Below are 22,214 nucleotides of genomic sequence, written 5' to 3'. Positions count from 1 at the left end.
CCCTATATAATTGCTATGCAACAGGTGGCGTCAGCTTAGACCCATCATAGTATTCCTACTATTCTCATTGACTTATGCTCTTGACTGACTTTACGTATATTCTTCGCCATACAAGCGCAACCCTAATTCTCAATCTGTAACCTAACGTTGCCTAATAATAATAAATAACCCTCCAATAGAATTTCTGTGTTTCAAGTTTCAAGTTCAAGTTTCAAGTTTCTTTAATAGTTGTCATACAGAAGTACAGAATACTTTTGTACAAAATGCTTCTTACTGTTGCGCTCCAGAGACTGTGCATGACAAGATAAGTATGAAATAAAAACATAGTAAAAATTAGAAGTAAAAAAAGAGGTCACAGTGTTCAGTTTAGACATATGTACAATGTTCGTAGACGTAGTTACCATACAATATACAATACTGTGCAGTGTACTAATATACAATGCTATATAGTGCAAGGCATAAATGGACGAGGTGCAGTTTAGGTACAATTCACAGTAGGTGTACGAGTTGTAGTGCAAATCCTTTATCAATAAATATAAAGTGTAAGTGTGTTTGTGTGATCTAAAGTGTGGAGAGTGGGTGCTGCAGTGTGTTGTTTGTTTGAGTGAGTGTGTGCGTGTGGGTGTGTGTGCTGTGTGCATTTGATGGTTGTTGCATAGTGATTATTGTTCGTTTAGCGATTATTGTTCGTTTAGCAGCCTGATGGCCTGGGGATAGAAGCTCCTTCTGAGTCTTTCTGTGCTTGCCATAAGACTCCGGTATCGCTTGCCTGACGGCAGCAGTTCAAAGAGGCAGTTGTTCGGGTGGCTCGAGTCCTTAATAATTCTCTTAGCCTTCCCCTTGCACCGCTTGTTGTAAATGTTCTGGAGGGTGGGAAGCCCCCCTCTAATTGTGCGTTCGGCTGAACGTGTCACTCTTTGTAGTCTGCTACGGTCTTGTGCAGTGCTATTCCCAAACCAGGAGGTGATGTTGCCGGTCAGGATGCTCTCTATTGTACATGAGTAGAAGTTCCTAAGGATCTTCTGACTGACTTGGAACTTCCTTAGGCGCCTGAGGAAGTAGAGGCGTTGTCGTGCCTTCTTCACAACACTGTCAATGTGTGTGGTCCATGTCAAGTCCTCGGATATGTGGGCTCCGAGGTACTTGAAACTGTTCACTCTCTCAACTGGTGCCCCGTCGATGCTGAGGGGGCTGTAGTCCTTGACCCCCGACCTCCTGAAGTCTACAATCATCTCTTTTGTTTTGCTGACGTTCAGGGAGAGGCAGTTCTCCTGACACCACTGTGACAGGTTCTCTACCTCTTCCAGGTAGGCCCTTTCGTCGTTGGCAGAGATCAGGCCCACCACTACTGTGTCATCAGCAAATTTGATGATGGTGTTGTTGTTCCGCTGTGCTACGCAGTCATGTGTGTACAGGGAGTAGAGGAGGGGGCTCAGAACACAGCCCTGGGGGGCCCCTATGTTGAGCGTGATGGATGAGGAGGTGCAGTTGCCGGCTCTTACCACCTGGGGTCTGCCCGTCAGGAAGTCCAGGACCCACTGGCACAGGTCATAGTTCAAGCCCAGGTCCCTGAGCTTGGCTATGAGTTTGGAGGGGACTATGGTATTGAATGCTGAGCTGTAGTCGATGAACAGCATTCTCACATAGTTCCCCTGCCTCTTGTCCAGATGTGATGCTGCTGTGTGCAGCACATGGGCTATGGCGTCCTCCGTGGACCTGTTGGGGCGATATGCAAATTGCAGAGGGTCCAGGTTGATGGGGAGGGAGGAACAGATGTAGCCCTTCACTAGCTTCTCAAAGCACTTCATGGCTATGGAGGTGAGGGCTACAGGGCGGTAGTCGTTGAGGCAAGCGGGCGTAGATTTTTTGGGTACAGGGATGATGGTGGACTTCTTCAGACAGGTGGGGATGACGGCCTGTTCCAAGGACAGGTTGAAGATGTCAGTGAATACCGGGGCCAGTTGGTCGGCACAGACTTTTAGGACGCGGCCGGGGATGCCGTCCGGTCCTGCTGCCTTCCTGATATCCACTTTTTTAAAGATCCGTCTCACCTCATGCTCTGTTATCCTGAACACTGAGTCTCCATCAGCAGACCCCCCCCCCCCCCCCATTGCCGTGGTTTGTAGGCTGGTGTTGTTATTCACAGCCTCAAACCTCGCATAGAAGGAGTTGAGATCATCTGCTAAGGAGATGTCACTGTTCAGTTTGAGGGGGGTTCCTTTGTAGTCTGTCATTGTTCTGAGGCCCTGCCACATGCCTCTAGAGTCAGCCTGTTCAAACTGAAGTTCAACTTTATCCCTGTAACGCCGTTTTGCCTCTATTACTGCTCTCCTGACGTTGTATCTTGCCATCTTGTGTTCTTCCATGTTGCCTGTCACCAGCCCGGTGTTGTATGCTGATGTGTGCACTTTCAGAGCCTCACGGACGGATTTGTCAACCCAGGGCTTTTGATTTGGGTAGATATTAATTTTGGTGGAGGGGATTATTACTTCTACCTGAGTACAGACATAGTCAATCACCGTTTCGGTGTATTCGTTAATATTGGCTGTGTTATCACGGAATACACTCCATTCTGTGCTTCCCAGCACTGCTTGGAGTGACTCCACTGACGTCACGGCCCAACGCTTAACCTCTCGCGAGACCACCGGCATTGACACCGGCGGTGTCAATGCCGTGTTCTTGTGTGGGTGTTCACCATCAATATTTGATGTACTGTTTGGCCAGTAATTAAAGTACATAACTAGTAGTGGTTTAATATATCACAATCTTTAATACAGTCAGGGTTTTGTAACCCCTCAGTTACAATTGGTCCTTCGAGCCGGAGGGTATCAGTGTAATATTTAATATAATATTAATATTAACCATGGCCAGCGGTGAACACTCCCCAAGCGGCTCCCCAAAGCTAGAACGCCCGCAGCGCAAACGTCAGCCACCTCCCTATCTGGAGGAATTCGCTTTCGTTCTACCCCCTAGCTTATCTAAACAGACGTTAAATACGGATAAAGCGGATAGTCAAAGCATGTCCAATCCTATCGACTTGGCGACCCTGCCAGTAGAGACCCCAGTGGGTTCAGACCAAACTGACTCAGCTCACGGGGGGGCCAGGTGGGACATGACATGACTATACCTCCAGACAGCGTCACCGGGATAGACCCCGGAGCGCTCCAGGATAAAGAAAGCGCTCCAGGGATAGAACCCGACACACAACCAAGAGAAGAGAACCGCGCCCAGGAGATAGACCTTGGAGCGCGCCAGGAGAACAGATCTCCAACAAGCCCTGTCAGAACCCGATCACCTCCGTCAGTGTCATCCCCCAGCGAGGCGGACCAGATACTGGCGCAAGCCTTGATCGCCACACTGACAGCCTCCACCGAAAGAGACCGACTTCAGGGTGAACACGACCGGCTTCAAGCAAAGACGCTTAGTGAGCGCGAACACTCCGCCACGGAAAGAGAGCGCCTCCACGCACAACTCCAAGCGCAAGCCCTTAGTGAGCGCGAACACTCTGCCATGGAACGAGAGCGCCTCCAGGCTCAACAGATGAGCGAGCGCGAACAACGAGAGCGCCTCCAGGCGCAACAATTAAGCGAGCGCGAACACTCTGCAGCGGAACGAGAGCGCCTTCACGCGCAACTCCAAGCGCAAGCCCTTAGTGAGCGCGAACACTCTGCAACCGAACGAGAGCGCTTCCAGGCGCAGCAAAGGAGTGAGGACGACCGCATAAGGCTGGAGGAGAGGCGCCTTCAGACGGAAGAGAACATCGAACGAGACCGCGCCAATGCACAGCGCGACGCCACCAATGCCCAGCGTGAAGCAGAGCGCGACCGGCTGCAGGCGCAGATGATAGAACAATTGATTGCCAGGGCGACACCCCCTCTCTCCGCACGGAGCTCCCGGAGATCATCACGACAAGGGTCTAGGGCACCTTCCCCTACCCGACAAAGCGACCCGGGACCCGGCCAACAGGAGGAACCTGTCTACGTCTCCGACCCCCCTCCCCGACCGGTCCATACGAGACCCAGCCACCGGGAAGAACCGGCCTACGTCGCCGAGAGACTGACTAGAAGACTCCAGGACCTAGAAGAGGAAGAGGAAGAGGAGGAATGTCAAGCCCACCAGCAGCAACGTACTCTGGACCAGGAGGCCCAGTACAGCCCCGACGTCAGCCCCGAGTCACTGCACTACAAACCCCCGACCCAACTCACGGGTGAGTTTGGCGTACAGTCAGCACCGAGGAACAGCACCTGGGGACCCGGCCTCTGGTACCCACCAAGTACTAACCCACGACCACACGTACCGGGAGACTCGCCCAGGAGGCCTCTTCCCCTACGCTCACCAATGTGCCAGCCATCCATGGCATCGTACCTTGGCACACCGACGTTCCCCGACTTTACGCGCGAGGACAGAGCACAGTACACGGAATTACGCATGTGTTTGGAGACTATGATGTACGACGTCCCCGACGAGTCGTACAAATATGCCATCCTCCTCAAGCATCTCAAGGTGCCCAGAGCGCATAACATAGCGCTGGCATATTCCAACTCAAGCACTCCATACTCCGCGGCTCTAGTGGCCCTCGACCAGCGTTATGGACGCATATGGGATTACGTGATCCAAGAAATACGGGATATCGACCGCCTCCCCCCAGCCAAAGACAATAGAGCACTGGATGACCTCTCTATCAAGGTACAATCCCTCGTGGGGATTCTGGGGTCGCAAAAGGAGAAGGGGAGACATGAACTGTATGCAAATTCTAACGTGGAGCGGATACTGGAGAAGCTCCCCCCAGCCCGTCAAGAGCGTTTTCGGCGGCAGAGAGACCACCGCGACCCCAACGGCCCAGAAGCATCCCTCCTAGACCTAGCTGATTTCCTCGCCAGGGAGGTCAGCAGTCTATGACTGGACACATTCGTGTGGAGTGACTCTAGCCCTAGAGATGGACCGCGGAGGTTCAATGACAACCGCCGGTCCGTGACAGTTATGCACCAAGCCGAGGTTGAGCCACGGCAGACGAGCCACAACACCCACGTCAAGGAGAAGTGGAAGGCCGTCTGTCAGTACTGTGAAAAGGAACATTGGCTGTCTCAATGTGACACTTTCAAGGAGCTGACCGCTGACGAGGTGAGTCAGTGGATCAAAGCCAACCGCCGCTGCTTCCGCTGCGCGCGCAGCCATATGGCAGCTGAGTGCCGTTTAAAGAAGAAATGCAGCAAGTGCGACGGCGCCCACTTGGAGGTCCTGCACGACAGCAACAAGCGTCCGCCAGGAAACCAAAGTGGGCCCGTCACGGTGATGTATCAGGCCGAGGCGGTGTCACCACAAACCAGTCCTGGACCCCCCCCCCTGGTGTCCTGACTGCTACAGCAGACACTGGGAGTCACGGTGCTACTCGGACTACCACGAGTCGGCACCACTACAGAAGATCCATAAGCCCCCCCCCTGGTGTACTTACTGACGCAGCGGACACTCCATGTCACGGTGTGAAGCTTACCAGAAACTGACCCCCGCCGAAATGGATCAGTGGAGTAGGACGAACACACAGGACCACGCTCGCTGCGATACACTACGCGAGGCCCACAAGAAAGGACTAGCCCGACAAGGCAACCCACCAACAGGAGTGCTCCACATAGACCAGCATAGCGGGAGCCCCCGAGTGCTCATCAAAGTGGTCAGAGTGCTCCTGAGTTACGAGGACAAGGTCCTGGACACTTACGCCGTCCTAGACGATGGGTCTGAAAAGACTCTCCTCCTCGCTTCCGCCGCAGCCCAGTTGGGCCTGCGGGGTGCCAAAGAAACAATGACAATCCGTACCATTAGAAGAGACCGGAAGACCATAAAGGGTGAAAATGTCTCCTTCACGATAGCAGCGGTCGAGCAGCCCGAGAAGCAGTATAGCATCACTAACGTCTTCACCAGCCACGACATAGGCCTGTCACAGTACACCTACCCCATCCCACAGCTGATGGCGAAGTACGTGCACCTACGTCAACTACCTATACCGCTCATCGACGGCGCCACACCGACCCTGCTCATAGGCTCCGACCACGCGGACCTCATTCTCCCAATTGAGGCGGCCCACATCGGACCCAAAGGATGCCCAGTCGCGGTTCAGACCCGACTGGGTTGGACGCTCCAGGGCCCCCTCTACGGACTTGACAGTCAACCCACGTCTACACGCTGCCTGCACACAAAGGTGAGCGACACCGGCCACTCTCTCGTACAGCCCGTTGAGAGGCTATTGACATTAGACGAGAGGCCTGTGAGAGAACCGTGGGCCCAAGAAGAGGGAGTTCCGAACTCCACCCCCCTCAGCTGCGCTCCAAGCGACGTAGCTGACCTCGAACCCAGCACCCCAAATGACTTCTTGATGGGGCGGCCGGAACCGGCCCCTCCTCAGACGGGGTACAGACCGAACAAGAGGAACAGACGGAGGATGTGGAGACACAGCCAAGCACAGATCAACCAGTCTCAGGCCTGCTTCCTCCTAAGCTCCCTACCATCCCCTCCAGCCCGTCAGAAGCGGGTCAAGGACAGGGACAACTTAAAAGTGGACACAGTCGTTATGATCATAGACCAGTCACTACCCCGAGCTGCGTGGCCGGCCGGCCGCGTAAGCAAAGTGATCACTGGTGCCGACGGAAAGGTCAGAGCGGCAGAAGTTATTGTCCAGGGGCGGACCTACACCCGACCCGTGGCGAGGCTGATAGAGTTGCCGAGGCTCCCTGACTCCCCTGATGACGACCATGACCCACTGACTTTGAAGATTGACCTACTCCTCACAACATACATTGAGCAGTTGACTAGACTATTAATCTGTCTTCCTTTTAACTAATTAGGTGCAGATTAATTAGGAGGCGGCTGTTGTGAAGGGCCAGATTAAACTGAATATATATATGTATCGTTTGATATACTTTGTATATTATTTATATATATACACGGAATATCCCTTTACCTGCGTACAGACCAGAGTAATATTCGCTCTCCTATTGGACAGCGGCCCCAGGCGCCAATGCACAAGCCCCCAACGGCAAGTTCAAAGACAACTCCGGGCATGTCAGAACATGCCCAGAGTCTGCGTAGTAATACGAGACAAGAACTGAGGTTGGGACTAGATATTCACTTAAGTATAAATACGGCACAGGTGTAAACAGCAGAAATTCGTTCATTACTAGTAAAACCTTCACCACGAGTCAACGTTCAGTGAAGTGAGCAACCTTGCATCTAAATAGAGCATTGAGAACCGCGTGCGAATAGAATGTTAAAGTGTCAGAGTTTAACGCAGTAACATTGAGTTCGACTTAATCTAATGTGAAGTAATAGTCGATAATTTATTGTATATCGTGCGGCCACAGTTCTTCCGTATGTAGCATTACCCATCGGTTCGTCGTGTCTTTAGCTAGTGCATGGATGTGCATGGTGCAGGATTTAACCTCGTGAGGATTACCATTCGGGCCCGCCTCGTGGAAGGGGCTGGCTAGCTGTCATCAATGCTGTCGAGCATATTGGATTACAACTATTGCTTTGTCTGCTGATTAAGGGAGTACAAGCACCGGCTCCTGTACTTGGAGCCTCTTTATTCCTCGTTGACTCAGACTGGGTACCCGAACATTCCTCTACCCCTCCCGGCTTTACACTCCGGAGGGAACCCAGTGTCTCCAGTTGGTACCGATGTTGCCCTATATAATTGCTATGCAAACAGGTGGCGTCAGCTTAGACCCATCATAGTATTCCTACTATTCTCATTGACTTATGCTCTTGACTGACTTTACGTATATTCTTCGCCATACAAGCGCAACCCTAATTCTCAATCTGTAACCTAACGTTGCCTAATAATAATAAATAACCCTCCAATAGAATTTCTGTGTCAATGCCGTGTTCTTGTGTGGGTGTTCACCATCAATATTTGATGTACTGTTTGGCCAGTAATTAAAGTACATAACTAGTAGTGGTTTAATATATCACAATCTTTAATACAGTCAGGGTTTTGTAACCCCTCAGTTACAATAATAATAATATAAGACATCAAATCAGTGTAAAACAAGCAGCAAGAGCAAAGCATAAAGTGGGATAAAAAAATTCAGATATATTAATCAAATCATATCAAAACCTCACGTTCGAATAGGCTTCTGTAATCTGTTACAAAACATGATAAAGGTCAGAGTACGCACCCAGTGGATAGTGGGGCGTAGAGATAAACGTAACATGATGAAGGTCAGAGTATTCACCCAGTGGATAGTGGGGCGTAGAGATAAACATGATAAAGGTCAGAGTATTCACCCAGTGGATAGTGGGGCGTAGAGATAAACGTAACTGCTTGACACTGTCGCTCCTCTAAAGCCTAAAAAGAAACATGGTCTACAAAAACACACTCCCTGGTTTACAAACTCGTACCATGAAAAAGGCATGCCGCAAACTTGAACATAAATGGCGCTCGACCAAACTCAAAGTGTTCCGCCTTGCCTGGAATGACATAAGTACATGAAGAGCACTCTCACTCGCCAATACCTCATACTTTTCCAGGCTCAACGATGATAACAAAAATAACTCTGATACAGTTGCAAAACGTACTCAGAAACAACCAAGAAAATGTATCTTATAATAGACGAAATTGATGGGTTACTCTCCAATCAGAGTCCCACTCAACCTGCAAAGGGCTTTCCCTCTGCTCTGCAACCCAGCTATACGCTATCCTGTCTCGAAAACGTCTCACTTAGTGTCTTCTCAAAATTGGTTGGTGCATCTCAACCCTCAACCTGCTCGCTTGACCCTCTTTCAGCAACTCTCCTTAACCTCTTAGGCTGTAGCCATAATCTTCTAAATATTTGCCTAAAAGTACATACCCAAGTAAATGGAAGATTGCTCAACTTCTACAATATCCATTTGCATGATCTTGGTATCTAGGGACATCTATGGACCTCAGGGAATGTATTCCCAGTGTCAGATATATTGTGTATGTTACTATGCTTGAGTAAATTGTAATGAACCAAAGGAGAATATCAATTATTATTATTATTATTATTATTATTATTATTATTATTATTATTATTATTATTATTATTATTATTATTATTATTATTATTATTATTATTATTATTATTATTATTATTATTATTATTATTATTATTATTATTATTATTATTATTATTATTATTATTATTATTATTATTATTATTATTATTATTATTATTATTATTATTATTATTATTATTATTATTACTATTATTATTATTTTATTTTTTTGATCCACTTTTTCTCCTCTTTTTCTATTTTTCTCCCATCCCAATTTAGCTGTGCCAATTCTTCCCTCCCCTGTATTGAACGTTGCTCGCATATGCCCCCCACTGGCCGGTTGTAGGGAGGATAGAAGCCTTGCATCACATGTCTCCTCCGATACATGTGGAGGCAGCCTGTCACATCTTTTCACCTGCCAGCGCGGATTCTCATTTGGCGAGGTGTAACGTATGGGAGACTCACACTACCCCGGCCATTTCCTGTCTCTGCTGTGCAGGCGTCCCCAACCGACCTGTAGGAGTCGCTGTCCACAACGTCCAGATTACCACCCATCGACTTCCACCCGCTAACTCTGCCAATTGAGTTAGTATGACGGCCGGCCCAAGCCAGAGGTAACGCCGACAGCCGAAGTCGAACCCGGTGTCTCATGCGTTGGTGACGAGCACAATGTCCGCTGCGCCACCCAGCCGCCCTATTATTATTTTTATTTTCTTTGATGGTGAAAAACACTGAGCTCATTCAGCACCATCTTGAGATCAAGTGTACTAAAGATCTAAGCAAATTAATAAAGGGCAGATGAAGTCTAGAAAGACTAGCAAAGCCCTTACAGCTAGCAAGGCAGCTTCTGCAGTAGCCACCTACCTAGCTGCTCTCGCATGCACAGGCCCTATAGCTAACGTAGCTACTGCCCTAGCCCCATCCGCTAGAGCATCTGCTGCTAGTCTCTTAGCCCCGTCAGCTAGCTTAGCCTCTGTAGCTAACCAAGACTCCACTGCTAGCACCTTAGTCCTCTCTACTGGTATGGCATCTGCCCCTGGTCCCGTAGACAGGACAGGTGAGGCCTTGGCCACCATCGGCGAATTCCTGCACAGGGATTGCCTCCCCTCCTTGGAGGAGAGGAAGACCATGCTGAGACTTCTCTACTCCATCAGGGAGTGGAGTCCTGAGCTGACCACTGAGCTAGAGGAGCAGGGCAGGCGCTGGATCAAACATTTGTTCCGGGACCTCTGGCCCCCTGTCTCCAGCCAAGCCACTACCACTAGCAAGGCCTCTCCTGCTAGCATAGCCCGTACAGCTAGCACGCCCCCTTCCGCCGTTAGCATGGCTCCTGCAGCTAGCAAGTCCAGTAAGGCTAGCAAGACTCAGAGGTCTAGCAGAACCTTTAAAGATAGCGTAGCTTCAGCAGTTACCTCCCTAGCTTCCCCTGCTAGCACAGGCCCTACTGCTAACAAGGCCCCCGTGGTTAGCTTAGGCCAGACAGCTAGCGCAGCCCCTAATGCTTGCTCATGTCCTATAGCTAGCGTAGCCTCAGCAGCTACCTTCATAACTCCCCCTGCTTGCACAGGCCCTATAATTAACATAGCCTTTGTTGTTGGGGCCGCTTCTTTGGCCGGCAAGGGCCCCGTTGTTAGCATAGCAGAAACCCAACCAGCATAGGCCCCGCAGCTAGCACAACCCAGACAGCTAGCGCAGCCCCTATTGCTGGCTTGGTCCCTGCCACTTGTGTAGCCCCGGTAGCTACTCCCTTAGCCCCTTCCACTAGAGCTCCCACTGCTAGCGTAGCCCCTGCACTTAGCCAGGCCTCCACAGCCAGCCTAGCCCCGGCTAGCGTAGCCCTTGCAGCTAGCACAGGTTCCGCACCTAGCACTGCACAGGCAGCTAACCTAGCCTCCACTGCCAGCCTGGCCCCTGCTAGTGTAGCCCCGGCTGCTCCTGTTCCCTCTCCGGCTCCTACGCCACGTCCTGCTGCTACGCCCGGTCCGGTCTCCACGTCCAGCCCAGCCTCTACGACTGGTCCCGGCTCCTCGACTGGTTCCGGCTCCTCGTCTGGTTCCGGCTCCTTGTCTGGCCCCGGCTCCTCGACTGGTCCCGGCTCCTCGTCTGGTCCCGGCTCCTCGTCTGGTTCCGGCTCCTTGTCTGGTCCCGGCTCCTCGACTGGTCCCGGCTCCTCGACTGGTCCCGGCTCCTCATCTGGTCCCGGCTCCTCGTCTGGTCCCGGCTCCTCGACTGGTCCCGGCTCCTCATCTGGTCCCGGCTCCTCGTCTGGTCCTGGTTCCTCGACTGGCCCCGGCTCTTCGACTGGCCCTGGCTCCTCGTCTGGTCCCGGCTCCTCGACTGGCCCCGGCTCCTCGACTGGCCCCGGCTCCTCGACTGGCCCCGGCTCCTCGTCTGGTCCCGGCTCCTCGTCTGGTCCAGCCCTATGCCGTGGTCTGCGCTGTGGTCTGCGCTGTGGTCTACGTCGTGGTCTACGCCGTGGTCTGCACCGAGGTCTACGCCGGGAGAAACCCCTGTCCGGGGTTCTGCGCCCGGTCCCGAGGTCTGCACCTGGAGTGGCCCCCGTCCGGGGTCCTGCTCCGGGGTTGTCATCTTCGCACCCCTGCTCTGGCTCCTCTGGTCCGGTCCCGAGTCCTGTGCCTGGAGGGTCCCCCGTCTGGGGTCCTGCTCCGGTTCTGTCACCCTCGGCCCTTTGCTCCAGGCCCCCTGATCGGGCCTCTGTCCCCGTGCCCGGCCCCCCTCGCCGGGCCTCTGTCCCCGTCTCCATCCCCCCTCACCGGGCCTCTGTCCCCGTCTCCGGCCTCCCTCATCGGGCTTCTGTCCCTGTCTCCTGCCCCCCTGGCCCCGTGCCCCGTTCGCCCTTCCCCCGGGCCTCCCTCTGGTCCGGTTCCCCTGCTGCTATGCCCCTCCTGGGTTCTTTTCTCGGCCCCCCGGTCCCAGTTCTCTGGGTCGTCGCCCCCAGTTTGTTCCGGGGTCTCGGCCCCCCGCCTCGCCCGTTCCCGGACGCTCTTACCGGTCGTCTGGAAGCCGCACCTTCGGGGGGGGGGGGGGGGGGGTTACTGTCACAATCCCAGCCGGAGTCCCTTCCTGAACAATGTGAACAGTGGCCTTCTGCTGCCACCCAGCGGGCAACTTCAGATCCTTAACTTTCTCATACATATATGCCTAGGATGGCTAGCTATGTTTAATGTTCTGCCTCTGTTCATATTGTCTCTGGTACTCCCCTTCCTTGTATGATGTCTTCTTCCTGTCTGGGTTGTGTATTATGGTTTAACCTCTTGTATCTAGTCTGGTGTTGTCTCAGTGTGTTTACGATATTCAGCCAGTCTGTGTTTATGCCTGGCCTTAACCAGCTGGCGCTCCTTATTAATCAGTGGCAGTACTTATACTGACTTCCTTGTCGCGCCATTTATCTGTTTTCCCTGTATCCTGTCGTATCCCTGCTATTCCTGCCGTTCGCGGAATAGTCCTTTATCTCTTGTTTCCCTTTGAGTCCATTCCTGCTTCCTAGCGCCGTTTTCCAGCACAGCTGAGGTTTTGTTTCCATGTTTTACAGTTAGCTTTTGTTGTACCGTGTAACGTGTTCCTTTGTTTACTTCTGCTCAAGTAAAGCCTTCGATTATACTTTTCGCCGTCGACTCTGCCTCCTCTCTCTGGTTCATAACTGTTCAGCATTTGGGTTCTACACACCTTCCCCCGCCACCCACCGTAAACATATTACACAGTACATTACAGACACAGGCTGCCAGAGGGATTCCAATTATGTGCAATACCGGCTGCAAGGCGTTAGGCGGCGGTATTGGCCGTTTGCGATCTCAGAGCCATTCCCAATGATAACATCAGGCTGGATGGATGAATTATGAATGGATATAGTGAATAAAAGAAATAACGATTAAAACCTGACTTTTCTCGTGATTGGCGCTCAACCACCGGCGAGATAACCCGACTTTTTTCGTCCTTGGCGCCCAATGAGTTAATAGGGACTGTATTGATTAATTTATGACGTGAAATAAATCTCAACCCAGTTTTTTTTAAAACAACAGGGCTTTTGAGGTGATGAAATCACTGCACCCAGGCAGCAGTGGTTCGGCAAAAAAATTTGCTGCTTATAATATTTTTCTCCATATGCTAAATACACATGTAACAACATGTTTACAGGAAAGTTTTGGAGTTGTATGTATGAAAGTGTATTTCGTGACTGTTGGGAACTAGGCCACACTGGCACACCTACTTCCAGTGAATGACGCTAAGCTAGGCTAACAGTGAGGCTGTTCCCTAAGCTTAATGCATGCACAGAGAAGAAAAGGTTATGTATCTGCTTGTCTGACTCCAAGGGAGATGGCAAATAAGCAAATTTCCCAAAAAGTTGGCTTGTTTCTTTAAAGCAATACTTCACTTAGTTTTCACAATATAGGCGAATATGCCTATTACCCCCATGTAACCCACGTTTCTGTGTCCCTGTGACAACTTTGAAATGTTCGCATTTTGCTGCCCATTTCCAGGCTCTGCAAAAAGGAGAGGTTGTCAGACCTTCTTTTATTGGCAATTGAGAAGGATGTTCCAATCAACCATAATGATGTCATAGACACTTTTCGGGACATGGCCACCAGGAAGATTCAGTTGTGAACCGGGAGGAGAGGATCTAATGGTGTGTGTGTGTGTGTGTGTGTGTGTGTGTGTGTGTGTGTGTGTGTGTGTGTGTGTGTGTGTGTGTGTGTGTGTGTGTCTGTCTGTCTGTGTTTGTGTGTTCTGTTCTCTATTGAGCACCATACAGTAACATTGCATGTGTGGCTGTTTTGAATGGACACCAACGATTATATTTCACACTATTCCACAATACTGTACCCATAGTAGTCATTATATTCTCTCTCTCTCTCTCTCTCTCTCTCTCTCTCTCTCTCTCTCTCTCTCTCTCTCTCTCTCTCTCTCTCTCTCTCTCCCTGTGTGTGTGTGTAGGAGTGCAGACATGGGCACTGCCTGCAGGGGGCAGTGCTCCCAGAGCTGGCCCACAGCAGAGGTCTGGTAGGACAGCTGATACACCAGCAAGCGCCAAACAAGAAACAAGAGAGCTTATATAAATGAACCCTTGCAATGAATAACCATCTAAGTGACCAAATAAATTACTGTTAATAATAAACTTATACTAACATATATTATTGTGTTGTATTTGCTTCATTATATATTACATTACAGCATAGACGCATACAGTACAGCCATAGATATTCATAACTGTACAGCCTGGGACTGCTCTGTGCACAGCAGCAGTGCTTTCTTGTCTGCATTCTTGTCAGTTTTCTTGTCTGCATTCTTGTCAGTTTTCTTGTCTGCATTCTTGTCAGTTTCTGCTGGGGCTGTAAGCCGAACTATACCTAGCGTTTTGCAGGAGATGATTAAACACTCCATTGAAAGAGGGGGATTCTCGAGGGATATAAATATGGCTCTTAAGAAGGACAAGGACCCAAACGACTGTGGTAGCTACAGGCCCATAAGTCTCCTCGGCGCCAACCTCAAAATATTTGACAAAGTCATGGCCCGCCGTCTACAAAAATATATGACAGAGCTATTACACTGTGATCAAACCGGCTTTATTCTGTACGCTTAGCTGTGTATAACCTTAGAAGATTGTTGCACGTAATCGACACTAGTAAGATTAATAAAACACCAGCCACAGTCCTATCTTTGGATGCCATGAAGGCCTTCGATAGACTGGAGGGACTGGGAAAGGAGTTTATTCATATGATTAACTGGTTGATTGATTGATTGAAAACTTTATTCATTCGTTTATCATCTATACATTTATGACATACCAGATTTGCAAATACAGTACTGTTTGTGATACAAAAAGAGTCCAGAAAAGACGTAGAAACTTGTACATTGGAGGAGGTTGGGTAGGTGGGGTGGGGTTGAGTGGGTGGGGGGGGGACTGTGCATTGGAGGTGGTTGGGTGGGTGTGGTGGGGGGGGGGCTTGGGTAGGAGGGGTGGGTGGGTGGGTGGGGGACACTGTACAACTGTAAAAGCAAAACTGTACATTGGAATATTGACAAAACCATACTTGGTCATTTACTGTACATAGGAGGGGGTTGGGTTTGGACATTTACAGGGGCCAGTTTCGAATTGCAGTCTCCCGTAGGTGTTCTTTGAGAGTGGTTTTGAAAGTGGGTAGTGATTCACATTCCTTTACAGCTGTGGGTAGGGCGTTCCACATTGATGTGGCATAATTGCAAAACATGTTTAGTCCCTTGTTTGAGCCGAATCTGGGTTTAACATGATTTGTGGAGCTCCCTCTGGTGTCGTGATCGTGGTATTCACTGACCTTTGGGAAGTATTTTGACATGTACATGGGTACCTTGGTCGTGTAGTGTATCTTGTAGACCAGGCCCATTGCAAGTTGCTGTACTCTGTCGTCTACTCTAAGCCATCCTAGGTTGTCAAAGTGGGCAGGGGTGAGGTGGGTTCTAGGAGTAAGGTCAAGCAGTAGTCTGACCAGTTTGTTTTGAGATGTTTGTAATTTAGTTTTTAGCACCTTTGAGGTGCTTTGGTACGATGAGGTGCAAGCATAGTCGTAGTACCCAGGGGCGGGGCTAGGGGGTGGCTACTTGGGCTCAAGCCCTGAATGTTTTCTGAAAAGCCCTGAATCTATTTAAAAAAATAAAAAATAAATTTTTTTTTTTTTGTTGCTTTTTGACAATTCATCATTGTTACATGAAAATATGTTTGCACCAGATTTAGCAGAAGCTAATTTCCATCTGTGGTCTATCCAGCTGCTAACTGTATTTGAGTGAATTAAGTCTTGGTGTTATGGTAGACTCAGACCTAAGCTTTAAATCACAATCAACAAGTTGACAAAAACTTAATTCTTCCACCTTAGAAACATAGCTAAAGTACGGCCATTTATAAATCAAAAGGACGCTGAAAACCAGATCCATGCCTTTATCTCAAGCCAACTCGACTACTGTAATGCACTCCTTACCGGCCTCCCGAAAAAATACGATGATAACTATTTTATTGCAATGCACTATTGCATTATTTTATTCTATTTTACTAACTATTTTATTGCACTGCACTATTTTACTTTGTATCAGTGAATCATAGACGCCTGGCCATAAGAGCATTCGGAGCATCTCTGCTCTCCCACTATTGAACTTGGGGGAGCAAAGGTATGCTCTTGCTCCACCACTTTTTGATCATATGAAAAATATGATATATCCCCCCCCCCCCAATATATAAATCTAACCATAACTACGTTATGGTTAACTGAGTTTTATAGTGAAAAGAGCAGCTTTATTGGTCAAGATTGAAGGCTCTATATTGCAGGAAATTGCACGTACAGGTTCATTAAATAAATAAAAAAATCTGCCGTGGAGGGGGTCGTGCCTGACCCCCTCCAAACCACCCATTGTCTGCCCAAAAAAAAGAAAAAAAAGGGGGCACCTATCTGGGCTAAGCCCCGGATCTCCTACAATCCTAAATCCGCCCCTGGTAGTACCCTTGAAGGAGTGCTCCTGCCAGAGTCTTCAGGGTATTCTTGTTTACCAGAGAGGAGATCCAGTACAAGAATCGAGTTCGTTGGTTGACTTTTTTTTATTACATTGGATTCTATTTTGTCACAGGAAAGATTTGCCTCTAGGATGGAACCCAGGTAGGTAATTTCTTCTTTCCTTGTGACATTATTGTCACACACTGTAACTGAGAAGCCGTCGGTCTTGCTGAGTTTGTTATTTGAACCGAAGAGAATGGACTCTGTTTTACCCATGTGTAATGATAGTTTGTTATCAGCGAGCCATATGCAGATTTTGCTTAGTTCCGAGCTGAGGGTTTTTTCAACCTGCAACTTGTTCTTGTCAGAGACCAGCAGGGCTGAGTCGTCCGCAAACAGGAACAAGTTGCAGTCACAAGCTGACAACATGTAATTTGCATAAATTAGGAACAGTAGCTGTCCTAGTATGCTTCCTTGTGGGAAAAAAGGGAATAAGTGAAACCGGTCTTATTTGACATGCCCTGAGTGGGAGTCGAACCCCGGTCTTCCGCGCCGCGGGCGACATCGCAGACCGCTATAACAAGAGGTGAATTCACCGCTTGGAAATGTGTCTGGATGCCTTTTAACACTTTGATTGCCCAACCCGAGTTTTCTCGGGTTTACCCCCCGCGGGTTGAATGCCCATCACGAGAATATTCTTTTTTTCTAGTTTATTTTTTTTATTAACGATCTGAATTCATATTTCATCAACCGAGTCTACCGTTGGAAAATCAGCCACCCCAGGCGCTCAGATGTGAAAAAGCGCCCCCTATCGTCTCCCAGATGGTAATTCACCCTTTTGGATTGGACTCAATGAAAATGAATGAGAAAAAAAAACCCGGACTCCACATTTTACTTCTCACTCATGCAACCGGCGTCGATCAGCTTCACTCTGGACCCTCAGAGCAGCGGGGATTATGTGTTTTTACAGTATACGTGTGGGATCAATAAAAAAAACAATCTGCTTCGACAATGTTGACTGGAAATAGGTCATTGATAATGCGACGGGCAGATTAGACACATAGCCATAATTTAAAACATAGATTAGGCGATATTAACGTTAACATTGGAGTGGATGTGGGCATTCAAGCACTAAGCACTGCTGGGCATTCAAAGTGTTAAGGGGGAGTGAGTTTTACTTGCAGTACCGCTACGTGCCACAGTCACTTCACGACACTTGAAGTCCAGCGTGACTGTGGATATACTCACGGTACCTCCGTTACATAAGTACTTACCCTACAGACCCCAAGAAGTGCTGTATATTCTGTATTGTTTAATATAAATGCATTTTTTATTCCAATCCCAATTTGTATTTGAGATTCCCAAATCCCATCGGACTTGACTTCTTCGTGTCCCTCAGTGAGTGTAATACCAGCATTCAACTGTATGCGCCACAGCGGTTTCTATCATCATCATCATCATCATCATCACCCACGATATGCATAAAATATATAGGTCCGCGGAGAGGCACGCTGAGGAGGCCGTGCAAACTGCAATGGAAGACGGGGCATCTCTCTCTCTCTTTACCTAATATTTTTATTCTATCCTGACATTTTTCGTAATGGTAAATAAAAAATAAATGATTTTAATGAGCAAATCCACCACAGACAAACTAACCAACACCGTCGCGAAGTGGATTGCAAAGTCTTGCAGGCCAATTGCTATAGTGGAAGACAAGAGACGTTTCAAATTGCATCATCTGACCCAAATTACAAGCTACCCTCGAGAGCTACAGTAATGAAAAGGATCCACCAGATGTACGACACAGAGAGGGAGGCGAGGGAAGAAGTGTTGGCACGGGCTGGCCCAACAATGGCCCTATCAGCTAGGGGATCACTGGACGTCGGTGGGCAATCACAATTGCAGTGTTAAGTGCTTAGGCTGTCATGAAAAGTCCTATGCAACTAATTAATTGGGAACGCCTGGGAACGCCTGGACCGTTAGCCTAGCTTAGCTTCATCACTGGAAGTGGGTCATACATTTACCTGAGTTCCCAACAATAATGTATTTTTTTTCATGCTCTGTCATTTATCAATTATGGTGAAGTGAGTGACGTCCAGCAGGATCCACCAGAAGTCTCCCAGTCTCCCAGTCACACGAGTCTCAGACTCTGATTCGGATGAAGTCAGGGTACTGTCAGGACAACTAGACCTCTACAAAGCTGAGCCCAGCATCGGAATGAATGACTGTCCACTGGCAGCTCACACAAAAGCCTATGGACAGCTGTCCCCTCCTGCTCGCAAATATCTGGCTACTCCTGCCACCTCTGTGCCACGTGAGAGGCTATTTTCACTTGCAGGTCACATAGTCCAAAAGAAGAGGGCAGCCTTACACTCAGACAATGTAAACACACTTGTTTGTCTTAGCAATTGGCTCAAGGAAAGATGTGTCATGCCCCAGTCACTGTAGCTTAGTGTGGGTGTGTTGATGTGTGAGGAGTGATGCCCCAGTCACTGTAGCTTAGTGTGGGTGTGTTGATGTGTGAGGAGTGATGCCCCAGTCACTGTAGCTTAGTGTGGGTGTGTTGATGTGTGAGGAGTGATGCCCCAGACACTGTAGCTTAGTGTGGGTGTGTTGATGTTTGAGGAGTGATGCCCCATGTAGCTTAGTGTGGGTGTGTTGATGTTTGAGGAGTGATGCCCCATGTAGCTTAGTGTGGGTGTGTTGATGTTTGAGGAGTGATGCCCCATGTAGCTTAGTGTGGGTGTGTTGATGTTTGAGGAGTGGTGCCCCATGTAGCTTAGTGTGGGTGTGTTGATGTTTGAGGAGTGATGCCCCAGACACTGTAGCTTAGTGTGGGTGTGTTGATGTTTGAGGAGTGATGCCCCATGTAGCTTAGTGTGGGTGTGTTGATGTTTGAGGAGTGATGCCCCATGTAGCTTAGTGTGGGTGTGTTGATGTTTGAGGAGTGATGCCCCATGTAGCTTAGTGTGGGTGTGTTGATGTTTGAGGAGTGGTGCCCCATGTAGCTTAGTGTGGGTGTGTTGATGTTTGAGGTGTGATGCCCCATGTAGCTTAGTGTGGGTGTGTTGATGTTTGAGGAGTGGTGCCCCATGTAGCTTAGTGTGGGTGTGTTGATGTGTGAGGAGTGATGCCCCATGTAGCTTAGTGTGGGTGTGTTGATGTTTGAGGAGTGGTGCCCCATGTAGCTTAGTGTGGGTGTGTTGATGTTTGAGGAGTGGTGCCCCATGTAGCTTAGTGTGGGTGTGTTGATGTTTGAGGAGTGATGCCCCATGTAGCTTAGTGTGGGTGTGTTGATGTGTGAGGAGTGATGCCCCATGTAGCTTAGTGTGGGTGTGTTGATGTTTGAGGTGTGATGCCCCATGTAGCTTAGTGTGGGTGTGTTGATGTTTGAGGAGTGATGCCCCATGTAGCTTAGTGTGGGTGTGTTGATGTTTGAGGAGTGATGCCCCATGTAGCTTAGTGTGGGTGTGTTGATGTTTGAGGAGTGGTGCCCCATGTAGCTTAGTGTGGGTGTGTTGATGTTTGAGGAGTGATGCCCCATGTAGCTTAGTGTGGGTGTGTTGATGTTTGAGGAGTGATGCCCCATGTAGCTTAGTGTGGGTGTGTTGATGTTTGAGGAGTGATGCCCCATGTAGCTTAGTGTGGGTGTGTTGATGTTTGAGGAGTGATGCCACATGTAGCTTAGTGTGGGTGTGTTGATGTTTGAGGAGTGATGCCCCATGTAGCTTAGTGTGGGTGTGTTGATGTTTGAGGAGTGGTGCCCCATGTAGCTTAGTGTGGGTGTGTTGATGTTTGAGGAGTGGTGCCCCATGTAGCTTAGTGTGGGTGTGTTGATGTGTGAGGAGTGATGCCCCATGTAGCTTAGTGTGGGTGTGTTGATGTTTGAGGAGTGATGCCCCATGTAGCTTAGTGTGGGTGTGTTGATGTTTGAGGAGTGGTGCCCCATGTAGCTTAGTGTGGGTGTGTTGATGTTTGAGGAGTGATGCCAAGTCAAGTCAAGTCAAGAGTTTTAATTGTCACGGCATACAGGTATACAATGAAATGCGGCTGGTCTTGCCCGCGACGATGTGCAATACAGTGGTACAACATAGAATAGAATCCAATAAAAATACAGTGGTACAACATATTAATAGAATCCAATAACAACAACAGTGCAATAAACAGGTACATGGTGTGCCATCTCGGTATCTGTACATAGTATTTACAGAGCATATAGGACATGCTAGGTAGCTTTAGTAGTGCAATACACTGTTCCTGATGTTATACTAATTTAAAGTGACCTTTCCTCTGGCCATAAGTGTGCGTGTGTGCGGCATGAGTGTTAAAGTGGCTGCTAGTGTGTGAGCGTGCTCAGCGTGCGTGTCGTGTATGTGCTTGTGTGTGCTTGTGTGTGGATAGTTCCATTTCTGTGTCTCTCAATGTTCATTGTTCAAGGCTCTGATGGCCTGGGGGAAGAAGCTTAGCCTAAGCCTCTCCGTCCTAGTAGCTGGGGTTCGCAGGCGTCTGCCTGACCTCAGCAGCTGGAACAGGCTGTTATTGGGGTGGTGGGGGTCTTTCATTATCCTGCAGGCTCTGGATTTGCACCTCTTGTTGTATAGAGCCTGCAGGGGAGGTAGCGCAATACCCGTGGTACGCTCGGCTGAGCTCACCACTCTCTGTAGGGCCTTCTTGTCCTGTGCCGTGCTGTTCCCATACCAGGCAGTGATGTTTCCGGTCAAGATGCTCTCTACAGCTCCTGAGTAGAAGGACTGGAGTATCTTCCCCGATACTCTGAACTTCCTTAACTGTCTCAGGTGGTAGAGGCGCTGCTTCGCTTTCTTTACTACTGTGTCTATGTGTGTTGACCATGTCAGATCCTCTGAGATGTGGACCCCCAGGTACTTGAAGCTGCTCACCCTGTCCACGGTAGCCCCGTTAATCATCAGTGGTGTGTGTGTCTCCTGCTGTCCTCTCCTATAATCCACGATCAGCTCCTTGGCTCCTTGCCCCATGTAGCTTAGTGTGGGTGTGTTGATGTTTGAGGAGTGATGCCCCATGTAGCTTAGTGTGGGTGTGTTGATGTTTGAGGAGTGATGCCCCATGTAGCTTAGTGTGGGTGTGTTGATGTTTGAGGAGTGATGCCCCATGTAGCTTAGTGTGGGTGTGTTGATGTTTGAGGAGTGATGCCCCATGTAGCTTAGTGTGGGTGTGTTGATGTTTGAGGAGTGGTGCCCCATGTAGCTTAGTGTGGGTGTGTTGATGTGTGAGGAGTGATGCCCCATGTAGCTTAGTGTGGGTGTGTTGATGTTTGAGGAGTGATGCCCCATGTAGCTTAGTGTGGGTGTGTTGATGTTTGAGGAGTGATGCCCCATGTAGCTTAGTGTGGGTGTGTTGATGTTTGAGGAGTGATGCCCCATGTAGCTTAGTGTGGGTGTGTTGATGTGTGAGGAGTGATGCCCCATGTAGCTTAGTGTGGGTGTGTTGATGTTTGAGGAGTGATGCCCCATGTAGCTTAGTGTGGGTGTGTTGATGTGTGAGGAGTGATGCCCCATGTAGCTTAGTGTGGGTGTGTTGATGTTTGAGGAGTGATGCCCCATGTAGCTTAGTGTGGGTGTGTTGATGTGTGAGGAGTGATGCCCCAGACACTGTAGCTTAGTGTGGGTGTGTTGATGTTTGAGGAGTGATGCCCCAGTCACTGTAGCTTAGTGTAAACTGTTTGACCATGTCATGTTCACTCACTTATCGGCT

The sequence above is a fragment of the Notolepis coatsorum genome, assembly GCF_963971535.1.
Source record: "Notolepis coatsorum genome assembly, chromosome: 1".
In the NCBI taxonomy this organism is placed as follows: domain Eukaryota; kingdom Metazoa; phylum Chordata; class Actinopteri; order Aulopiformes; family Paralepididae; genus Notolepis; species Notolepis coatsorum.
Note: the sequence above shows the minus strand (reverse complement) of the source record.